Below are 23454 nucleotides of genomic sequence, written 5' to 3'. Positions count from 1 at the left end.
TTAACAATGTCCAGTCCATAAACATTTGACAAATTCAGAGAAAATATTTCATTATTTATCCTATTTTGATGAGTCCAAAATGTACCTAATTCACTTTTTACCCTAACTTTTATTACCAACCAAAATCTATCTTTTGATGTCTTTCAAACTTAGACACTTTATAGCTCTGTAGTGAGTTTCTTTTCTGAATTTGTTAACAAGGAAAACTATAACTGTGGAATGTCTTTCTGTATGCTGTGAATATGTGTTGCTCTGATTGATTGATAAATAAAGCTGCATTGGCCTATGGCAATGCAGCTTAAGGGCATGTGGGAAATCCCAGTAGAGAAACAGAGAGAAGAAGGGCAGAGTGAGGAGACCCCAGACTGCCACCCAAGGAGTAACATGCTAGCAGATCGGTAAAGCCATGGAACACATGGCAAAACATGGATTAGTAGAAACTGTTTAATTTAAGATATAAGAGCTAGCTAGCAAGAGGCCTGCCATAGACCATACAGTTTGTAAACAATATTAAGCCTCTGAGTGTTTATGTTATAAGTGGCTGTGGGACATTGGGGCCAGGCGAAATGGAAGAAAACTTTTGACTACATTTCACTGCCCAACTTGTAGGCTTGAGTTTCCACCTAAAACCTGAGAGAACTTAGTAAGAGATTCTAAAATGGAGCCCCAAACAGCTTCCTACTTCATGTCTCATGTGGGCTGCAAGATGCCACAGCATTTGGGCTTGAGCACAGCATGGTGGATTCCCGAATTGATACACAGAGCTGTCTCCAAACTTGCACAACACACTGCATGGCTGATTTAGCTTTTACTCATACAGACCAAAGGACTGATGGCAGCATGGACCCCAGAGTAGGTGGGATAAGCATGACTCTCCTGGGTACCTCTGCCATGTTGAAAAGCTGAAGTGGGTGGAATCAGCAGCCAGGGCTGCTGCTTCATTCTTAGCCATGCTGCAATTTGCAATGATCAGAAAAGAATTATAGATACACAAAAGACGGATTTAGATGGAATAAACCTCTAAATGGTTTACATCATATGTAAAAAAGTATGTAGGCTTGGAAGAGAAAGGAAAAGGAAGATATACAGTTATGTAAAGAAATATATAATTCTAAAAAATAAAGTCTTTAAAGAGACATAAAAATAATATAAAACATAAGCCACACAAAGATGGAAATCACACAGAGTCTGGATTATATTGTCTTTGGGGTTTTTAACTACAGAAAGACATTTGATTGTAAAGACTACTCAGTTAAACAAATATGTATATTTTAAAAGTATCTTGACTTCAAAATTTGTGTCTAAGGATACATTGCTTTGGAAAAGAGGTTCTGCTTTTGTTTCCACAGAAGATGAGAACCTGTGGATTCCTTCCAGATTGATATGGTTCCATCAAGGAAGACCCCCTGAGAGGTCTCCAGATGATCCAACATCCAGAACAGCTTCAAGGCAACTGGCTCAGGGAATATAGCCTCACAGACTACTCCAGTCAGGATTTGACGATCATCCTAAAATTTTCTTTGTTTCCGTAAGACTACCAGCACCACCAATCAGCAGGAAGTAGCCTAGAAAACTATGCCCACATTTCCAACAAATGGATTACAGATGTTTTTCTTTGTTTAGGTTGTTGGTTGCAAATTATTATTGGTCATAGTAAAGTATTTCTAAAAGAAGAAAGGGGGATATGATGTAGAAGTGTAGGATATACATACGATAGGATAAAAGGGTAGATTATTGAATCTACTTTTAAAGAGCAACAACTTGCTTAAAATGTCTTATATTGCTATGTTTTATATTATATATAATATTTTATATTATATTTTAGTTTATTGATACAAATTTAAAGTTAATTTTGTTATACTACATATATTTCTACTTTTGTTTAAGATATTATATTTATGCAACTCATTTAAAATTATAATGAATAATTAAGAAATAAGATTAATAATTAGTCATCTATGATAATCACAATTATAGTCATGTTAGTTAAGTTTTCTAGGTATACATAGATATATTTCAATTAGGTAGGTAATCTTCAAACACTTCAAACACCTACAGAATACGGCATTTAAAATATTTTAAGAACTTAGACTTTTCTGGACATGGAGACATGTTTGCTCCTGGCAGCACTGATCTACTTCAGAGAAGATGATGGACACTGAAGAAACTCCATATGGAGTTTGCTTTCCTTATGGCAAAAGTTAGCCACTTGGGCAAGAAACTGTTCTTTCCTGGACTACTTGACAGAATGATATATCAACTGAACATGCAGGACCCATGGAGAAATGATCACTAAATTTTGTCAAAACAAGGTGAGATGGTCCTTCAGGTTCCTGCCTCACAAATGAGACTGCCAGATATTCTACAGGACAAAGAAAGAAGCAACTAAAATGCTCTAGGCCTATAGGCTGAAGATGGGTGCCCCAATGTTACAGAGGAATTTTGGATGATTGTCCAGGAAGCCAGCTGTCTCTGTCATCCTAGATTTTGGGAAGTTGCTTACAATGCACTTCCAGTTTACTTAGGTAATAGTATATCCTTCTGGGGGTCTTTGATGTAGTCGAAGATTAGATAGTTATAATTATAATTTTCCTTGGTTATGAGAAAAGATAAATTAGATATGAAACTTTAGACTCACAAATATAGAACAGATGATAAAATATTTTCTTTAATTTTGCCAAATACAAATAGACTAGATATTATAACTGTAATTCTTGCTTGATAACTGTTCTATTATACATAATTTTACTATATTAAAGTTAAAACCTTCCTTTTTGATTAGACAGAAGTGCTGTGAGATATCTTTCTATATGCTGTGAATTGCTCTGATTGGTTGATAAATAAAGTTGCATTGGCCTATTGCAAGGCAGCTTAAGGGCAGGTGGGAAATCCAAGTAGAGAGTCAGAGAGAAGAAGGGTGAAGTAAGGAGACACCAGCCTGCCGCTCAAGGAACAACATGCCAGCAGACCAGTAAAGCCATGGAACATGTGGCAAAACATAGATTAATAGAAATTGTTTAATTTAAGATATAAGAGCTAGCTAGCAAGAGGCCTGCCATAGGCCATACAGTCTGTAAATAATATTAAGCTTCTGAGTGATTGATTTTTTTTTTTTTGTTTTTTTTTGTTTTTCGAGACAGGGTTTCTCTGTGTAGCTTTGCACCTTTCCTGGAACTCACTCTGTAGTCCAGGCTCACCTCGAACTCACAGAGATCCGCCTGCCTCTGCCTCCGGAGTGCTGGAATTAAAGGCGTGCGCCACCACCACCCGGCCTGAGTGATTATTTTGTAAGTGGCTGTGGTACTGTGGGACCAGGCAGGACTGGAGAATTTTTTTGACTACATATAGGAACCACAGAGTAAACAATTCTGAAATGCCACAAGACATCATTGTTCTATAGAAATTCTTTTTAACTTCCACATCTAACAAATATCATACCCCTTTCCTTCACAGGGTCTGGTCTTACCTCCCCATATTTTTTCTCTTCACCTCTTTGCTTTTCATACTGACTCACTAGCAAACAAATATCTCAAGAATACCTAACTCTGGGCCCTTTTTGTCTCAGCTTCTCTATCCCCAACACTTTCAATGTATTTCTCCAAAACACAGTCACATTTCTTCCAGTATTCTGGTACCAAGGTAGAGAACATACCTTTCCCACTTTTGTACACGGTGGACACATTTGGTGATCTGAACTTCTGGCTCTTTTTTTTTGAAGACTGAAACTACTCCTGAAAGCAAACCATCCTATGGAGAAAAAGATACAGGTAACTCATGCTTGGTTGTGAAAGCAAAGCTCAGTGTCCAGAAAGAAATAGATATTCTTTATCTTGAGTTTGTCACTCTGATATGTCTTCCATGTTGAATAACTTTTGAAACTGAGGGCAGGAATGTAAGTAAAGCCTGAAAGACTGCTTCCAAAATTGCCATTCAGCATTTTTTTTTCCCACAGCATCACTGATATTGCATAAGGAAGAGAGAAAAAGTGCTGTCCCACTTGAGGAAGGAAGTTTTCCATGCAATCTGGATATCTCCAGAACTGCAGTGGTTCAACTGCAGCTGAAGGTGGGATGGAAACTGGTGGATTTGGTGATGTCTGCTGAGCAGAGTCCCACTTGCAGTGACACTATACAGAATAAATGCTCACAGTGTGACCAAGGCCTTTTAGGGCCGTTTGTAAGCTTCCAGGGAGTTGGGCTATAAGAGTTTGAGATCCTTTCAGAATGGGTTGAGCAAGAGCCAGTGAAACTTGGATTATACCTTTGTTATTTGTATCTACATCCAGAAGGGTCCCTGCATGTTCCAAAATCTCAGATAGCTGGAAAAAATAAGAACTGTTCTCTTTACATGAATATAAATAGAGAAAAAGCAAAAAGAACCCCCTTGCCTCCACTATCACACACAGGGATGCTATTCCAGAAACTGAGGGATATTTTTAGTGTTCTCACTATCTTACTTTAAATAAAGTGCAATGGGAAACTTCTCCATAATATACATGAGGTTGGAGTGTTAAAAGCAGCTGAAGGGATGAGGAAATATGAAAAAAGAAATAGAAACAGAAATGATGCTTGTCCTACATATTTGTGACACCCACCAGTTCCCAAGGAGATTTTACATACATTATCTCATTTTAAGCTGGAAGGACAAGTCAAGATCACCCAACCAACCCTGCTAGAAAACAGACCTATGAAAGTTAAATCTACGCTGATGACTCATTCTCAACCTAAAACCAATGAAATAGGGAATGAAGGGGTGTTTTTTTAAGGGAGCAAAGTGTTTCAATCCAGAAAAAAGAAAAGATAAAAAGGGAGATACTGCAGAAAAATTATAGAGAGAATGTGTCCAAGAACATGGAAAATCTTCTGAGAGTTTTAATTACCAAAGGGCTAATGTGTGTCTCTTGTTCAGTCTTCAATACTGTATCTTATGTTAGACTCACTATGCTTAGCAATGAGTGTATTATGAATACTAGAATGAAGAAAGTTATGTTTCTCTGTTCAGAAGCTGAGTGGTAGCATCAAATGAAGTAGGAAAAACCCTGTGAGCACTGTAGGATGGCACCTGCAGAGGCATACACTATATACATGTCAAATTATTAAGAATTTGAAAGTAAACCTCTGCCCTTTATACAGTGTCCCATGATCTTGGTGAATGCCTTGTAACACTGTGGGGACTGGAAACAATGATGAAAATTCCTAATAACACCTATCATGGAGTCTATTCATAATTAGACACACTCAGATTTTATTTGATAGACAAAAATCTTTCTCCTTTATCCATATTCCCACTAGATAGAATGTATGAGCACAGAAGTTTCCAATGCACCTTTCTGAACCTGATAGTCAAGATATTACATCACCAGCCTTGGAAACACCTGCCAAGTCTTAACTCCCAATAATGTAAACCTTAGAGTTTGCATGAGATATATCTCACCACTCCTTCCTGAATGTCAATATCCTTGCACAGGATATTTGCATAGGCTGTCTCCATGCATAGAAAATGCACTCCTCATATTTGCTGTCATTAACCTTTCCCATCCAGTATTCCCTTTCTAAAGGCATTGCCTTTCTAGGCCTAGCACTATTCCTGCTCATGCATAAATGCCAAATCTACCATAGGCTTTTGCTCCTCAAAATAATTCCTCTTTCTACTACACATCAATGTGATATCAATGACAGCTTCCTCACATTGCAAAATTTTACTTTTTAAAATTGTGCCTTTGTAATGGTTTTCTGTGCACAAGAAATTAAATTACTCCTTAATGATGCCAATGAGATGATGAGTAACAAGTCTGAATCTGGGAATTTAGAATTAAATAAATATTATATAATATTATGACTTATCATAGTATCAATTTACTGTACTCTAATGGGAATGCAAAGATAGATGGCAGTGTGATCAGATAAGCATGTGTTCTCTCACAAAAACAAGTTGTGTATATTGATGATGATACCTAAGGTAGATCAGAATATCTCTGACCATTTTTTCTTTTGAGAAGCCCTGGGCTGGGACTTGAGTGTTTCATAGGTCCACAGTAGAGAAGTATTTAAAAGATTGCTGCCTCTCTCTTCCTTACCAAAGAATGGTAAAAGCAGAAGTGCCTCTCATGTCCTAAAGAACAGGAAATAGCCTACATTTCAACCCCCTCCCCTATGGAGGATACCAGAAAATACCACCAAGCAAGACATCCCTTTACTTTCTTGCACTTCCTTCAATTTGACGATCCTTCAGAAACAAGAAGGAACGAAAAGATGTGGTAGACAAGTGAGAAACTGTGCCCAGCTCCTCAGGTAGCTCTTAATCAGACCAAAAATAGATGATGAAATTAACTTTTAATTGGATAAGTTTAGATTGCTAATTTCAAAACCTTAAAACAAAAACACTTGCTAGATCCATAAGACTTATTATCTGTGTTTGAGAAAGGTGGATTATAGGAAAATGTTTAGTTAGAATATTGTGATGGTTTTTTTTCTTTCTTTCTTTTGCTTGGCCTAATCATTAAGTTTGTTACAAGAAGTATAAAATTTGGTAAGATATTGAAAATCTTGATAGTTTTTTGTGAGATTGAGTACCAAGAACTGTGCATTAGATTTGGATCCTACTTAAAATTATTCAAAGATAATATCATTTCTCAGAAAGAACTAAGCCAAAGGCCTCTTTCTTATTATCTTAGTTTTCTATCACCATAGTCACCATGGCTCCCTACATCTGAGTCCTAATGGGTAGCATCATGAAATCTAAGGCTTCAGAACAGAAGCTTTCCACCCATAGTAGAAAACCCTTAACCTAAGGTTCCAATTTCACTCTGTTCTGATGTTCATATTTATATTTTATGTGTTTTTCCATATGTTCCATATTGTAAATTATGGCAATTTATTTTCAAAATTGGTCTTGTTGCTTTAAAAGGAGACAAAGAGAGCTAGAGATAGATGATAGATGATAGATAGATAGATAGATAGATAGATAGATAGATAGATAGATAGATAGACAGATAGATAGGACTGATATCTTCCAAGAGGATGATATCAAAATGATTTTTAGCAATAGAATATTCATAATATAATTATAACTGTAAGCCATTTTTAAATATCTTACAATACTGCTTCTGTTCCAGAAATGTATACTAAGAAAGAGAATCTGAGGGACCTTTTTCTCCTAGACTCTAGAAGATTATATCAGTAAGGTATAACACATTTCAGTTACTCAAAAGTAAAGACAAAAGCTTCCAAACAGGAAAAGTACGTCATGGACTTTCTACATGGAACTGCTACTAGAACATAGGACTCGTTTATTATCCATGTTCCCAACACTCAGGGCAACATATTCTTGAATCCATTTTTTCTATTTTAATAAAACTTTCAAAATTGATTCTAAGTATGAATTGGCTAGATTTAATGACAATGATTGGATAAACAATTTCAATGCCAAGTTTCCCCTAAGTTGATATTTTTAACAACATGTATATAAAAATGGCAGGCTACCCATTTATTGGATAGTAGAAATTCTTTATGGATTCATTTTTTTCTTTAAATTTTAATTTAAATGTTGCATTCTTTTTCAAAATAAATAAGTAAATGAGCATCTATTTTAAAACTATGTTAGATGGAACTGAATTACAGCCAAGGTAGTCAAAATGACTGAGAATAATCACTTACATATTTTCAGGGGAAAGTGACTCTTCAGATTTAAGTTTAAAATTAGAAGAAAGATAAATTTCACAGGCTTTCATTCTTAAGGCTAAAGATAGGCTGTGTAGGTAGTTATTTTGAGGATGTTGGCAGATCAGTGTTGTCAGTACTTGAGGGTTTGAATGAGGCTCACTTCAAGAAGCTGGAAATAAGGTGGTCTTCTGGTGTGAACCAAGAAATCAGCTTTCTTCCCTACTCCTTCCCTAAATGCAACAATCTAAGAATTATCCAGAAAAAGCGTAGTTAGTTCAAGGGTTCTGCAGTCAAATTCAGGATTTATACCAAAGCAGAGTCCATACTACATAGAAAAAGGAGGGAGTGGGTCTTAAGAGGAGAAAGGGAAAATAAAAATTTCACAAGCAAATAAAAAGGTAACACACATTTAAGGTAGGTCCATGTTTGGTCTGTTGGGCCCAGGGAAGGAGAACGTTTGGTCAGCTCACTTGAGCCGGCTAGTCCTCCTGACAATTGCTCCATGCAATAGCCCGTTGAACTTGGGTCACATCAGTTTCCCCAGCTTTTACCCCGTTCACTGCTTCACTCACTGCTGATTGTTACTTTTCATCATGTGTTGTGTTGGCTATATCCAGGCACATAAGTAGCTGTGAGTAGAGAATTCCATATCCTATAACAAGTAAGTACAAGATGGATAACATACGATGTGAGTATGGCACAGTAAGAGCTTTGTGCCCAGGCTTAGGATATTGGGAGTGATGTTTGTTACTCACACAGATTGGTCGACCACCTTTGTTTCCATAATGAGAACATCTCAAAAAATCAAACAAACAAACAAAAAAACAGAAAAGCAGTATCACTCACCACTTCTATGGGGTACCTTGTTCTGATGCTTAATAAACATTGATAGACTGTTATATGGTGTCATTTTCTGCCCTCTTCACACTCAATGCATTTTCATGACATGAGCTTTAGATCACATGGCTTGAATTTAAGTAGAAACTCCTCCGGTATCTTTCATTCTGCAATAGGTCTGTCCTGCAATGGATCTCATTGTCATTTTCTTCAGCTTCCTTTTCAGTAGTACAAATTTATTTCTCAACCTGAAAACCCTAGATAGTTGATAGGACGGTCATTTTCTTCCTGAAACTCAGAATCAGAACTTAAAATGTGGCAGAGTGTGTCTACGCCATTAAAACATTATTTAGGAAATAATTTTGGTAGTGGTTTAAACTGACACTTTTATTGTCAAGGTTACTGTTTTTACTTACAGGCAATAAAATCCTTCCTCCCTGGTTTGGTGCAAGAGGAACTGAAACCATTCTTTGGATAGCATATTAGGTTTCAGGGAATGCTAGGTAAGTGGACTAGACAGAAGCATGTATCTAAAACGAATAATTAACCACACCTGAGGTTGCTATAGCAGCTGTGCCTGCCACTACACATCCATGATGTTAGGGACCAGAAGGCAGAGTTCACATGACACCTGTTCAGGAGCATCTAATTCCTCTGTCTTGAGATTAAATATCACTTATACTGTCTCTATGTCGTACCACTCCCTCACTGTTTTTATATCTCTGGTGGGTACCTCTATTGGGCTTAGCCTGAATTGCACAGACTCTTAGCTACTTCCTGCTTTATGTGTCTGGGCAAGGTCCTGATTAGCTTTCTGGCCTCCAGAGAAGGGTCACAGGATTAGAACAAAAGGGATATAGACAAAGAAATCTTTCTCCCACCTTCTTATACAAATACTTACTGTCTGTTATTTAGATACCCATGTGCTTCACATATCTATCATTACTGTTCAATAATAGCAGGCATATAATACTTACCTAAAATGGTTATGAAAATAAATCATGGGAATTCTCAAACAATTTGTAAGCCCTGAGAAATATAAAGAAAACAAAGACAATCAAATATGGCTGCCTTAGAATTTATTACAATCAAGTTTCTAAACTACTAATTTCAAGGCTATGACACAAGTATGTATTATGATGGAAAACTTGATGGTACAGGTTGTCCTACCACCCTGCCATTGTTCACATTTAATGGTGAAGAAGAAGAGATTATGACCTGTAGTAAATAGACTTGATCCCCTCCTTGAACCATTTTGCCAAATCAGTACATTTATCTCTCAGCTGTTGTCAGTATTAGCTGCTAACAGCTCTTGGATGTCCCCTTTCTTGAGAAAATTTCCAATAAAAGATTTCAACTGCAAAGTTACTCTCAACCCACATCATTTGCTATCTACAAACAATGATCATTACACCAAGGTATTTAAAAGCCCAGTCCCTTTGGATGAAGCTAACACTGTGGTACAATTCCTTCTCAGAGCAGAAAACCATTGAATCTGACAGTCATCTGCTGAGACCATGTCTTCATCTGGCTTTTGTCTCCTTGCTCTTCCCAGTATCCTTCACTCATTTTTCTCCAGACAATATACTTTTGGTAGAATCCCTTTGGAGAATCTGCTCAAAATTCTCTTGTTTTAAGAGGATACAAACAAAGACATTAGCTCATCTTAGTTACACTGTAATAGAAAGCAAGGAAAAAAGCAAAGGAAAAGATATTTAAATATTCCCTTTCCAGGAAGGAAAGCATAACTCCCTACTCCTTTGCTGAGAAAGCATTCGGTGGCTATTGTAGAGCAGAGATTCTCAAGGTGGGGGACATGACTCCCTTGGGGGTCAAATATTAGATATCCTATATATCAGATACTTATGTTACAGTCCATAACAGTAGCAAAATTACAGTGATGAGGTATCAACAAAAATAATTTTGTGGTTATGGTCACCACTACATGAGGAACTGTATTAACGGGTCACAGCATTAGGAAGGTTGAGAACCACTGGTCTAGAAAGTATAGTATGAAGAATGAGGAAAATATTAATTCCACAGGAAAGAATCCTAATAACATTACCCAGGAGAGTGACCAGGCTTAGCTTCATCAGGGTGCTGTTGTATTTTGCAGTATTCCATCTTAGCAGAACATAAGAATGACACCCTACCTCTGTCATTTTCATCCTGAATTTCAGTCTACCCATAACAAGAATATCAGAGAAACCCGACCTGAAGGACATTCTACCAGGTACCTGGCCCTTCCAAGTTCTCCAATTTATGGAATGCCTGGAAAACAATCACAAACTGAAACAGGATCAGAAGCATGTTGATTATATGTAGTATGACGCCTTGAATAGGAACCTAGAGAAAAGACACTAAGAAAAAGAGAGAGGAATCTAAATAAATATCAGCATTAGTTAATAGTCATGTATCAATGTTGAATTTGTTAGTAGTGACAAGCATAGTCATGAATTCCAATGAACAGTAGGGGCAAACAAATGTTGCTGATTTTGTCCCTTCTTTGCAACTCTCCTATCAATCTAAGTGATTTCAAAATGTAAAGCATATTTTATAATAATTCCCTTAGTTATTCCAATATATGGAAAATTTTGTCTCATGAGAGTAAGTTAAATTTTTTTCTACTGTTTTGTAATTGCTGGCCAAATGTCAGACATCTTATACAGAGGAGTAAAGGATGACATAAACAATATTTGTGCATAAAGATGGGTGCATCATTTCCTGTATCAAGGTGACACATCTTCCTCTTGACTTTGCCCTGCCATAAGTGGTCAATTCTCACAACACTCCTCTCCTTGAAAGAAGTTGTTCCCTTCTATATGCCAGACTTTGTAGTTGCCCTGGGACCTTGACTCTGTGGTGAGTTCAGGAAAGTTGTGACCTTTTTTTCATTTACTAAGGTCTTTTTCATTGAGAGATAAAAGTACCTACTTATTAGCATTCTCCATCCTAGGAGTAAGCACTACATCAGAGTGTTTTTTATTTTCTAATTCTGCGTGGCTAAGGCCCTAGCACATGCAGTAGAGAGGGAAAAAATAGAGGGAAGTGATTAGACCAAGATATTTTAGAATATGAATTTCTGAGTGTGTGAAAACTCACAGAATCTTAATCTCAGAGGAAATATCAAAAGACATCTATCTTAGTCTTAAGATCTTCAAACTCTGTCCTCTTTTGCTAAAATTAAACCCCAGTCCTCATGTTCCTTCCTAGGGAAGATGCTTCCAGCTAAAAATCACTATGGCTTTTGCAATGCCCCACCAATCAAGAAAGCTTTTTTTCTCCTGCAATTATGTAAAGCACATATGTAGTTTTTCCATTGAACAAATAAACACTATGATACAGAAAATGTTTCCAAATTATATACCCTTTCCTTATTCTTGTTATAACACATGTGGAGACAGAGGAAATGTCTCATTGAATGAAGTATTTGCTATTCAAGCATAAATACTGGAGTTCAGATTTCCAAAACCAATGTAAAACCTGGAAAGGCATTTTGCTGTCTGTAATCTCAGCACTGGAGAGACAAAAGAAGGGGATTCTGGGAGAAGATGGCTAGGTGTACCAGCTGGAATTGATGAGCTCCCACTTCAATGAAATACTTTGTCTCAATAAAAAAATGTGGAGAATAATTAAAAAGACACAGTTAACTTCAGGCCTCCACATGCAGGTCTATACAAGTACAGGCCCATGAAAATGTGTGCAGCCACACACATGTGAACACATACACAATCCACACACTCATACACATACAAAAATAATGAAGCACCATATGAAATCACTTCCTTCCCTAGTTTGAATGTATTTCAGATACCCTCCCCCAAACATCCAACAAATAGTCAAATTTTGGTCTGTATGTGTATAGAGGGAAATTTATTATATATCAAATTATATAGAGAACTGACAAATTCTTATGGACATTGAATGTCAACAGATTAGTTGTAAATGCAGGAAGATATAAAATAACAGACTCAGAGATGCCAGGCCGAAACTTCTTTTATAATGAGAAGGTTAAAAGATGAATTGCATCAAACAGAACTGGCCCGCTTAGGATGCAGGGTACCTAAGCCAAAGATGGCAAGCACCAGACAGACAAAGAGCTTACATGATGGTGCAAGTATAAACCATATACCTTTGCTTTCTTACCAGAGGCAAAACCCATGCAAAGGAGAAATAAAAAGCATCCACGACAAGAGGCCTAAAAAGTAAAGCCCACCTTGTTTCTATTATTCTTAAGAGCCCAAGAAAAAAGGCCTACAATGCTTTCCACTAACAGTGACATCTGGCCTGGCCACAATACTCCCCAGACTTCCCTTGTTGGAAGAATTATCTGACTTTTGATTAAAGAAAACAAAAGACTAACACAAGGGAAATTTTTCTTACAATGTGCATTTGTTTGTTTGTTTGTTTGTTTGTATTGCCTTACTGACAATGGTAACCCAAGGGCTGGCTAATGTGAAGCAAGCACTCTTGCCCTGAGCTGCACCCCCAGCCCAGAATAATGATTGGCTTGTTTGTTTTTAACTATTTGGAGGTGTCAGTGTATTCATGTGTGTGTGTGTGTATGTGTGTGCGTATGTGTGTCTGTGTGTCTGTGTGTGTGTCTGTGTGTGTCTCTGTCTCTCTGTCTGTCCATGTGTGTGATTGGTATGTGATATGTACATGGATAATTCATGTGTGTGATATGTATATATGTGTATGTGACATGTATGATGTACATGTGATAGATAGGTATGTTATGTATGTTAGCATAACTGCACATTCTAGAGGATGCCTGTGGAAGTCAGAGGACAACTTCTGGAATTGGTTTTTACCTTCCATCTTTCTTGAATCAGGGTCTCTGTGGTGATTTGATTCAGAATGTCCCCCATAGGTTCATATATTTGAATGCTGAGGAAGAGGCAATATTTGAAAGGATTAAGAGGTATGGCCTTTATTGGAGGAAGTGTGTCACTAGGGATGGGCTTTGAAGTGTCAGAAACCCATGCCAGGCCCAGTGGCTTTCTTCCTGCTTCCCACAGATTCAGATATAGAACTCTTAGCAACTTCTCTAGAGTCATGGCTGCCTGCATGCAGCCATGTTCCCACCATGATGAAAATGGACTAAATCTCTGAAACTATAAGGAAGCCCCCCACCCCATTAAATGCTTTCATATATATATATATATATATATATATATATATATATATATATGAGTTGCTGTGGTCATGGTGTCTCTTCACAGTAATACAACACTGACTAAGATAGTCTCCCTTGCTATTTCTGCTGCTCTGTGCATTCTAGGCTAGCTAGCTGATGAGCTGCTGGGTATCCTCCTGTCTCAGCATCCATCTCCCAGGAGCAGGGCTGGGATTCAAGACGTATGCTACAGCTTCTAAAGTTTAGTGTTGGTGCTAGGGGTCTGAACTTAGGCAATTAGGTAATTAATTCTGAAAGCAACTTTACCCACTGAACCATTTTCCTGGTTTGGAGAATGTTAATTTTTTAAAGCAGAGCTCATAGAATTTTATTGGTCATCATTTCTGGGGGAAAGTTTTAGAATGGACTTTTTATAGTCTCCCAAACATAACTTTCATCTTATTAACTAATCATTTATGATGATGAAGTCACAATAATTCTGATACGTAACACTTAGATACTAACACCAGGAGCTCTGGGTGTGGCTTCTTAAGTTATAATTTCTTTTCTCTAGGCGTAAACAAAAGCAACCCAACATTGAATTGACTACAGAGTAAATTTTAGTGAGAAGATGACATAAAATTAAGTGCTTTAGTTGCTTTTGTTAGAATAGTGTCCCCAAGAAAATTATTCATGGATAAGAGTTTTTCTTTAAAAACAGATTATTCTAAAAAAAAACAAATTATTCTAATGCATGTGAAATTATATGAACAGAAACAGATAAATGTACTCATGAAATTATGAACACCTGAACACATGGCTGGTGTACAATGGACTTATAGTTCCAAACCTCCTAAGATACATGTCAAGTTACTTCTAGTTTGAGATTTCCTTTTATACTTCAGTGGATGTGTACTTTCTTTAGATATATATTTTTTAAATGAGAACATTGTTTTGAGAGAAAGAAAAGACATAGAGGTTTGGTTTTAATTGAAGAAAAGATGATAAAAAAAAATACCAAAACCATCTCTTTGAATAGTCTAATCTTTCCTTTTTATTTTACTGATTCATTTGAGGTAGTATTCGTAGTGTTTACCTTACCTCAAGATTATTTGAGGCATGTTATTTAGTGTTTAAAAATGATAATTCCAGTTTTCATAGATTTTTCTGGAATTAGTAACTCAAGTAGAGCCCAAGATGCCATAATTTTTAAGTTTTCCACATGGTTTAAATGAACACTGAAGTAGTAGAGTGTCATACATCTTTTTCTGGAGAAGGCTAAATGCTACTTATTGTAGCCTTCCTGAACTATAAGTCTAGAGACTAGAATCTAGTGCTATGATACAAAAGCAGCCATTGACAATGTCTAATAATAAAAATAGTTGTATTCTACTGAAATGTTACAAAATTCCAGCAATCAACTGGATTCCCTCCTGGGCTGCAATTTGGCAACTCCCAAAATAGTAACATTTGTGTCCATTTTTAACTTGTCACTTTTCTACTGCTGAAAACTTCAGGAACAAAGCAACTTACAGAAGAAAGAATTTATTCTGACTTTAAAAACAAATTATTCTAATGCATTATATGAGCAGATAACAGATAAATGTACTCATGAAATTATGAACACCTGAACACATGGCTGGTGTACAATAGACTTATAGTTCCAAACCTCCTAAGATACATGTCAAGTTACTTCTAGTTTGAGATTTCCTTTTATACCCAGAGACTCCATAGCGGCAGGGCAGTGGCAGCAGGAAGTCATGGTGGCTAGAGCAAGATGCTGAGAACTAACATATTTACCCCAAGCACAAAGCAGAGAGTCACTTGGGAGTATGGCATTAATGCTGTCAAAGCAAGCTTCCAATGACATACTCCCTCCAGCAAGACAACACCTCCCAAACCTTCCCAAACACCTCACCAACTGGGGACCAAGTATTCAAATGCCTGAGACTATAAGGAACATCTCTTATTCAAACCACCACCTCACCAAAGTTTCAGAAAAGGGAATCAAGAAAAGATGCACCAGCCAGTACTATTGAAGGGTTAGAGGAAAAGGAAGAGGAACTGCAAACTGTCCTTTGCTGATGACCTAGAATGTTATCTTTGTTGTAGCTATTCAGAAAAGGAATCTTGATCGTGATACAGTCAGATGTAACTTAATGATCTTTTTAATTAAAAAGCAGCCAGCAACAGCATTCTGAAAACCCACTGCCTATCTTTCCAAGAAGCAAATAACCAAAGACGGAGGAACTAGATATAAATCACCCTTACTTCCACAGTAGCTAAGTTACAGAACCAACCTTGGTGTCCAAAAACAGAGGATTGGGTAAAGAAAATGCATATTTACATAATGGAATTGTTTTCAGCCCTAAAGAAAGATGAAGTAATGTCATTGGCACAAAAGTAGTTCTAGGTGGAAAATAGTTATATTAAGCACATTAAAATAATAGCTAAAAGAATATTACACATTTTTTTCTCTCATTGTATCACCTGGATTTTTATAAATATCAAAGAAATCATGAATGTATATGACATGCAAGGAGAAGTGAAACTGTAGGAGAATAATGGGGAATAATGGGAGTGGAGGAACAGGAGAGAGAGCAATGGCAGTGAGAATATTCTCAGCATACAATAAATACTTGTATAAAATATGTGTATATAAAACAATACCATGTACAAAGAATATACGCAATAAAAACTTTAAAATATAAAAATTAAAGTTTAGACATGTAAATTATGATAACATATAATGTTAATATTATGTCTATTTTATTGAAAGGAAAACAAAAGCAATTTCATATTTTTAGAAGATACTAAATTATCACAAAACATCAGGGAGAATGACAAAGTGAAAAAAAATCTCTCTGTATTTGGTGAAATTAGAATACAGTTATATGACTCTTCAAACATGTATGGTTACGAGGATGAGAGGGAGCTTAGTCGTAAAATTCTTATTCTTATTGCACAAGTATGAGGTCCTGAGCTCGGATCACCAGCAACCATGTAAAAGCTTGTGTGGCAGCATATACCTGTAACTTTAGCTCTTTGGAGTGTGGTAGGGACAGAGACTTGAAGGTCCCTCATTCTTGCTAGCAGCCAGTGTAACCAATGAGAGACTTTGTATCAATAAATAAGGTGAAGAACTATAGAGGCAGACATTGGATGTCTACCTCTGACCTACACATGCACGTGCACGCACCCCCACATATATATACATATGTATGTGTGTGTTTATATATAAACATATATAAATATATATATATATATATATAAACAAAAGATTCAAAAATGTAATAAAAATTCAGCTAAGGTAAGACTGAAGATCAAGAAATACCACACAGGTGTCTACAAAGGCTTATGGAGTTCAGAATGCAGTGTATTTCAAAATCAATATATAAGACAATGAAACTGGAGCTTACTAGCTACCATCAGGAGACTCCCTAATAAATACCCCTAAATATCTTATCACTTTCAACTTAAAATCTAAGTTCAAACAAGCTCATGCAGAAAGTAATAGAACTTGAAAGCCCAGAGCATTATGCCTGCTTCTCTCACACATGCATCTTTCTATAAATAGAAAATCCAGGTAGAATCCAGAGTAATCAACAATGAAAGACCATTCATAGACACCAATATCAAACATATAAGAAACACAAAAAAATCAAAATAAAGTTAATGCTGGTAAAGAGTACATTATAGCAAAGGTTTCAATACAAATGATTATGATCATAATCATATATCCAAAACCTTAAATTAAATCACAAAAACATGCTCTATTGGATAAACATCCAAGGTGGTTACACCCATAATCCTAGCACTAGGGAAATAGAGGCAGAGGATTAAGAGTTCAAGGCTAGCTTTGAGTGCACAGCAAGTTTGAGGCCACACCAAGCTACATGATACCATTTTAAAATGAAGACTAAAAATGCAATGAAAAGATAAGAAAAAAATCATAGAGTAAGATGAAAGTAAGCCTGAATGTGAAAAGAGACAATTAAATGATCACATTTATGATAGAAGCAGCTAAGAAGAAAAAAAAAATTAAAAAATCCTGCATTCAAACTAAGAAATATGCCAACCAGATTTGAGTTAAGGGAGCAAAATGAAATTAAAAAGATAAAAAGATTTAAATTAGGATAGGAGCTACTTTTGGACAAGTAGGAAGATTTGGGGGTGTTAGTAGTTGTCTGTCTCTTGAAACAGATGGTCTATATGTTCAGTTCTAACTTACTGAGCATACTGCATTTATAGTTTTTATTTTCCTTCTGTGGGTTTATGTTATACTTCAAAACAAATGAAAAGGGAATAGGAGTAGCATAACAGAAGTGAATGGAGTTCCAACCTATATATTACTGGTGCATACTACTGTTACATACTACTGGTGCTTCCTTGGGAAGATATAGAAGAGTCACAGAAAAAGCATTCAAAATTTAATGTAAGAAAACTGTCCTGGACACAGAGAAATCAAGATGGGACTGAGTAGGAAAATCTCTTTTTGTTGGTTACCTTAACTATTACCAGAACGTGCTGTGTCGGCTGCAGAGGGAGAAAAGGCATCAAGGTCTCACCCAGGTATAGAACCTATGTACTATAACACCAAACCACTAGTCAATATATGCCCATGTGTGCATTAGTGGTAGAACTATTTTGAGGATAACCATTGCTTTGTGATTGGATTTGAGGACCACTGCACAGGGAGAGAATGTATACCTTATTAAACACTTGACCTGATCAAAAACCTATGGATAGGGGAGTATGAGTCCAAGTGGAATATACTATCTTTGTTTCCCTAAATGAACTCTTTGCCTAAATGAAGTGTTGTCAAACTGTCTTCTAAATATTTACAATTATACCCACTGACCAATGTGGCTTCAGTCTGAGGCAGAGTTTCTTTTCACAGAGGTTGACTATTAGTGCAAAGACAAATAATTCTGAAAGATCTGAAATAAGTGACTGGTGAGTACATAGCTTGTAATAAGACATCATTATCACCCTGCCTGTAAGCCTCCAGGCACCTCACAGTGGAGAGGTCAGAAATAATTTAAGAGCTGGAGAATGAGGAAGAGTGTCATGAGATGCTGCCATTGGATATGGCTTTGTTGTTGAAACCATGAAGACACAGCAGCTATGGAATCCTGTGCCAAACTGAGCCTTCTAGTCTTTCATGGATAGAGAAAGAGATAATGACAGTTAATAGTTGCTGGGGGAGGAGACATCATGGGGGACCATGTAGAAAAGAAGGGGTTCAGAGAAAGGAAGGGAGACACTGAAGAGTAAGAAAAGGTGAATATAATCACATAACATTGTACCTACGTGGGAATTTTTCAAAAACAATAAAAAAGACAAATTTTTTCCTAAAATTAGAGAAATCTAAAACTACAGAATAAAAATCTACCAAGACTTATAGGGAAATAAACACAAAACTCTCAACAGTGGGGTATATTCCAACAAAAATTGTAAATTTCATGTAAAAAGAAAGTTGTTGAAAGAGAGTATTGAATTCCTAAAAGTATCCATCTCAAAAAGACAATCCTGAGAATAATGCGTGAACAGTGGTGTGTGTGTGTTAATCCCTGACTATAAAGAAACAAGATCAGCCTGCCGGTGGTGGCGCACGCCTTTAATCCCAGCACTCGGGAGGCAGAGCCAGGCAGATCTCTGAGAGTTCGAGGCCAGCCTGGGCTACCAAGTGAATTCCAGGAAAAGGCGCAAAGCTACACAGAGAAACCCTGTCTCGAAAAACCAAAAAAAAAAAAAAAAAAAAAGAAACAAGATCATAGCCAATGCAGATCTAGATCTAATAGAATAAGAATAAAACTACACACACATATACAAATAAATAATTCATAAAGTCATTACAAAAGGAACTACTACAATAACTTTATATATTGTGAACTTTGCAAATTATCATTTATAAAATGCATTTACAAAATGCACAGCCATATAACCAAAAATTAAAAGCAAGAGAAATATTAAAATATAATAATTGAGCAAAAATATGTCAGAAATAAAGTCAACTGTATTAACTGATTTAACAAATATAAATAAATAATACTAAAAGGAAAGTTTTCTCAATTTGGACATTAAACAAAACATAATTATGTGCTAACATCAAGAGAAACAAACATTTAAGTTTAAGTAAATAATAAAGGTTAAAGTTAAAAAGAAGAAAAAAGTCTTTTTGTAGTAACCTGTCATTCACTGATGTAATGTTAAGTAGATGAAGTGGTTACTAAAAGCTTAGAGTGACTAAATAATACAAAATAGAGCTGTTTGCTTTATGTCTATGTCTGTACTCAGAAAACAAACAAAGTCTTTTCAAGTTCTTGCATCCTTTATAAAAAGTGATTGCAGGGTCAGGGGAGATTGCTTACTGAGTAAGGTGCTTGCCATACAAGCATAAGGACTGGAGTCCGGATCCCTAAGACCCACATAAAAACAGAAGGTGTGACAGTATACTTGTACTTCTAGTTCTTTGGAAGCAGACACAGATATTCAGACCAGCTAGCTAGCTAGATTAGCCTATCAGCAAGCTCTGACCTCAAAGGAGGGACCCTAACTTAATATATAAAATAGAGAGGGATCAAGAAAGATACCCAGTATCAACCTCTGAATCCAACACATGTGCACATACAAGTACATGCACAGATACGTATGCATTCACATACACACCACTTTCACATATTCCTCAAAGAAAATACACGATTACGTATTAAGCAGCCATAAAACTGTAAATTTCAAAAACAAATAGCAAATATACTATTCCACTACACAGTATCGCAATGCTAGAAATTAATATCAAAGCCAAAAAGGAAAGAGTGCCCCTAAATGATCCAATTGTTAATATTTCTAACAATTCTTAGTTACAAAGAGAAAAGCAGACTAAAACTCCACATACATAGAGAAAAATGACAACTATAAAGTGCTAAAAAGGCAGAATCCTGGGTCTGGTTAAGGTTTACAAAGGAAATCAGTGATATAAATAAGTATAATTACAAGCAGGAATAGCATCAATATAGAGCACACCTGTTGTGGTGGTTTGAATGAGACTGACCCCCATAGGATCATATCTAAGAATGCTAGCTTCCCAGTTGGTAGAACTATTTTGGAAGGATTAGGAGGTATGGCCTTGTTAGAGGAGGCATGTCACTGAAGATGGGCTGTAGCCAAAGTTTTCCTGTGTCCCACCTGGCCCGTGGTCAGGACAAATCTCTCTCACCAGCCAGTCCTGCAGCCACTTGGACCCAAATAAGCACACAGAGGCTTATATTAATTAAAACTGCTCAGCCATTAGCTCAGGCCTACCACAGACTAGCTCTTACATTTAAACTAACCTATAATTCTTATTTATGTTTAGCCATGTGGCTTGGTACCTTTTCTCAGTTCTGCCTTCACATCTTGCTTCCTCTGTGTCTGGCTAGTGACTCCTGACTCAGCCTTCCACTTCCCAGAATTCTCCTCTTTGCTTATCTCTCCTGTACTATACTTCCTGCCTGGCTACTGGCCAATCAGCATTTTATTTACCGATCAATCAGAGCAACACATTCATAGCATACAGAAAGACATCCCCAGCAGTGGCCTTTGAGGATTCAAAAGCTCATGCCATTCCCAGTTATCTTTTTCTACTTCCTGTTTATGGATCAAGATGTAAGCTCTCAGCTAATGCTTCAGTACCATGACTGCTTGCCTGCTGCCATGCTCCGCACCATGATTCATGGTCTCTAATGTTCTGGAACCATTAGCCCCAAATTAAACATTTTCTTTTGTAAGTCATGGTGTCTTATCATAGAAACAGAAAAATTACTAAGATACCTGTTTTTAAATAAAATTGAGAAAATTATCAACCAATTCAGAGAAAATATTTAATGAATAATCAAGCTACTATTCTTTGGAGATGTAGTTAAAAAAGAGAGTCTTTTTCTGAAAAATTTTACATTACTAACACTAGAAAGACCACATAGATTAATCTCCATAGACAATTAATAAAAAAGAAAACATTAAGTTGGTAGGAAGACATGACAGGTATGAGATAGATTGAAGAGGTTAGTGAATGGTAGATATGATCAAAATATACATGCATACATGTACAACACTCTCAAAGAATAGATAATAATTTTTAATTTAAAAGATAGAAAATAAATTAGTAATCCCCCAAACACAAATAGTTTACACAAGTAAATTTGACCAAAATTTTTTCAATATATAAATGAGAGTTATGGAAAACTAGAAAGAAGTGAAGCATTATTTTTTGTGGATGCTTCCAATGTAATTCTGTATATTAACTTGTGGGGCGTTTACCCAACCACCCCCACAGTTCCCCAGAGTTTTCTTGAGTGCGAGCAGCAGGAAATATTAGATAGAAGGATTTATTGCGGAGAATATCATGGAGATAAACAGATAGAAAATAAAGGATAGCCTCGAGAGGGCCTGGAACCTATTCCAACGGGCCCCGATTGTCTCTGCCCCAGGGTTTTTATAGAGACGCCAAGGGGTGGAGCAAAAGACCTCCTCCCCCAGCACAGCCAAGTGTAGACCATCTCAGACACCTGCACTCAGGCCCGTGGTCTAATCATCCTCTATGAGAACCTGATGGGTAAAGCCACGAGGAACCCGAGAACGGGCTCCCACATTAACTAAAACTCTAACACATGATAAGGGAACCAAGTACATCCACTGAGTAAAAAATATGCAGATGCATATACATGTTACAAGTAAGTAACAGAAAATGTAATGCAGAAGGTCATCTATATAATAATAGCAATGGAGCTCTGCACTACCAGTAATAACTGACAGGATGTCTGTACTGGAAGAATAAATCACCCTGAGATACTCCTGCAGTGCATAAAAGCAGTCCTAGATGGACACAACAGCGCTTTTCAATCAAGGACAACATGACTCATATTTCTGAATCAACATAATTTTTTTTCCATAAAAACTATGCTCAGTAATTTTTAAAATTAGATAAGTTTTTTTGTTTGTTTGTTTGTTTGTTTGTTTACAATTGTTGGGGTAAATTAAGATGTTCATTTGTTTTTGTTTTTGTTTTTTAATTCTGAGGAAAGTAAGGAAAGCCATAAGAGGAAATGACTCTCTGGATAAGAAAACTCGTCACAGGGTTGGAGACATTGCACAGTGGTCAAGCACTACCTGACATTTGTAGAGACATGAGTTTAGTAACCAGAACAGAAAATAAACTCCTATAAACCTAATAATGTGTATAATATAATCTAATAATGTCATAAAATTTAAAGGTGTCAGAAAATAAATAATGAGCTCTAAGACCATTTAAATCTAAAAATCTAGTTGAATTATTTTCAAGTATCTGAAAAAAAATTAAGACTATAATTCTTTTTTTTTTTTTTTTTTGGTTTTTCGAGACAGGGTTTCTCTGTGTAGCTTTGCACCTTTCCTGGAACTCACTTGGTAGTCCAGGCTGGCCTCGAACTCACAGAGATCCGCCTGGTTCTGCCTCCCAAGTGCTGGGATTAAAGGCGTGCACCACCACCGCCCGGCCAAGACTATAATTCTATCATAAGTTATTCAGGAATTAACAGATTGCTTCTGAGAAGAAAATTTAAAATTAAGGCTTTGGCAATTTACCTTTTCATTATATATCTTGTTTCTTTTCAGTTTTGCGCTATGATTATTTTCAATCTTAAATTTTTTTAAAAAGTAAAATTTAAATTATGCATACTCACTTTAGAAAATTCTGAAAATTTAAAAAAGTTTAAAAATTAAAACAAATTGCTATTCCATTACCCAGAGTTGCACTGATATAAAAATTTCATTTGCTTCTCTTTGTTCTCTTCATGATATGCAACATTTATTATATGTAAA

Source organism: Peromyscus eremicus, chromosome 3 (genome assembly GCF_949786415.1).
Source record: "Peromyscus eremicus chromosome 3, PerEre_H2_v1, whole genome shotgun sequence".
In the NCBI taxonomy this organism is placed as follows: domain Eukaryota; kingdom Metazoa; phylum Chordata; class Mammalia; order Rodentia; family Cricetidae; genus Peromyscus; species Peromyscus eremicus.
This window is presented reverse-complemented; position numbering follows the sequence as displayed.